This window comes from Triticum dicoccoides, chromosome 1A (genome assembly GCF_002162155.2).
Source record: "Triticum dicoccoides isolate Atlit2015 ecotype Zavitan chromosome 1A, WEW_v2.0, whole genome shotgun sequence".
Lineage (NCBI taxonomy): Eukaryota > Viridiplantae > Streptophyta > Magnoliopsida > Poales > Poaceae > Triticum > Triticum dicoccoides.
Genome location: NC_041380.1, coordinates 315,155,452 through 315,157,178, shown reverse-complemented (window position 1 = coordinate 315,157,178; position 1,727 = coordinate 315,155,452). Strand labels below are relative to the sequence as shown.

At 68.4% G+C, this 1,727-nt stretch overlaps 1 protein-coding gene across 3 annotated transcripts in view; it reads left to right on the top strand.

The window, feature by feature from the left end:
- LOC119270543 (7-methyl-GTP pyrophosphatase-like) overlaps positions 1 to 1,727 on the top strand; it is an 11,201-nt gene that overhangs the window by 7,797 nt on the left and 1,677 nt on the right. The gene's annotated exons all lie outside the window — the stretch shown is intronic.

The window sequence follows — 1,727 nt, the reverse complement described above, 5'->3', positions numbered from 1 at the left end:
GCATGGAGGCATGTTGTTGGCGGGGGTGGGGGGGCGCGGTGGTTGGGTCGAGGGGCGCGCGCCCGTGTCGTCCGACCGGTCAGCGGAAGACTCCAAGACGCCGCCAGTTGTTGACACTTGCAAAGCTCCACTTTGCCCCGACAGGAGGGCGTCATTGGCTGGGGCGGGTGGCCCAGGCGGCTGGGAGTCTGGTACCTCGCTGGTCGAGTCGTCAGTGGCCGAGGAGGGGGGCCCTGGCGGCTGGGAGTCTGGCACCTCGCTGGCAGAGGCGACAGGGAACGGATCCCTACGTGGGCTCTGGTTGGGCGAGCCAGAGCCTGACTCCACCAAGGCAGCCCCACGCACGACAGGCGGCGCGGTGTGGGAGGGCTCTGGGGTGTTCTCCGCCAATGGGGCACCATCAGCGCATGCATTGGGGCGAGCAACGGATCCCTCCGGGCCCGCGACAGGCCCCTCTGGCAAAAGCGGCCTTTGTGTCTTCCCCGCTTTTCCTTTTCTGGCGCGATGACGAGGGCGTCGCGGCCCATGCATGCCCGGCCGGGGCCGTATCTCTCTCTCTGCCCGGCGTACGGACGGTGGCGTTGTAGCTCTCTGGGATCCCCAAGTGGAGGCCATGGCCACTCCATCCGACCGGAGCGAGCCGCGGTCGCCATGCCAGCCTAAGGAGTCCATCGCCATGCCATCTGCGCGTCTCGCGGGCTGCGCATCGTAGCGGCGGCGCTTGCGGCCGCGGCGTCGATGGCGACCATGGTCTGGGCCTGGCTCGGTGTCGGGTCCTCGTCCTGCCCCAGCGCTGCCATCCCCGTCGCGCCCAGCGGCTCGAGCGTAGGCGCGGTCGATCTCTGAACGGACCAGGGCGATGGTGATGGGGTAGGTGAGGGTGCGGACGGTCGGGGAGGACGTGCTGGAGCTGCCGGGGACCTGTTCGACAATCTCGAGCGTGGTGGCACGCCGGATTTCGGTTGGGTCGTGTGTGCGTCCGACAAGCCGGAACATGGCGAGGTCATCGCGAGAACGTGTCCGCGGATGGAGGCGCTCGATCCAGACGCCCGTCCCCAAGATGTGCTCCGCCGTGGCCATGTGCCAGGCCTGGGCAGGGATGCCGCGGAGCTCCAGCTCGACGCGGAATTCAAACCCACCGCAGCCGGCGTGAGCGAGCTTGCACCATGGGCGGAGCGACAGGGTGAATCGCATGCAGTCGATGAAGTGGTCTCCACGCATGCGGTCGAACGAAGCTCTGGAGCCGAAGATGATAAGGAAGTCTTCCGGGTGGTGTGCATGAACAGTGAAGTCGCCGACCTCGAACTCGAACATGCTGCACAACAGGTCGGAGACGTCGCTGGCAGAGACGCGCGGCCGGTTGCCTGTGATGGTAGCGACCAGCGCGCAGGAGAGTACCTCCTCAGCCTCCTCCATCTCGGCAGAGTGCGCCATGATCACCCGCGCTGGAGCCGCAGCGGCCGGCTGGGCGGCCGGGGCTTGCCTCGGGGCCGGAGGCGGGGGCGGAGTGGTGACGCGTGGAGGGGCAGCGGCAGGCCTGGAATGGCCAGCGCGGTAGGGGTCGCCGTCACGGGGCCAGGCGCGGGAAGCGGAGCGGGGGCGACGCTCCTAGGAGCCGGAGGAGAGCGGACGACTTCGCTGTAGGAGCGCGCAGAAGATTCGCCGTCCGAGTCAAACCAGCGTCCATCCCCGGAGGAGACGCGCTCACCGGAGAGGGAGCGCAAGTC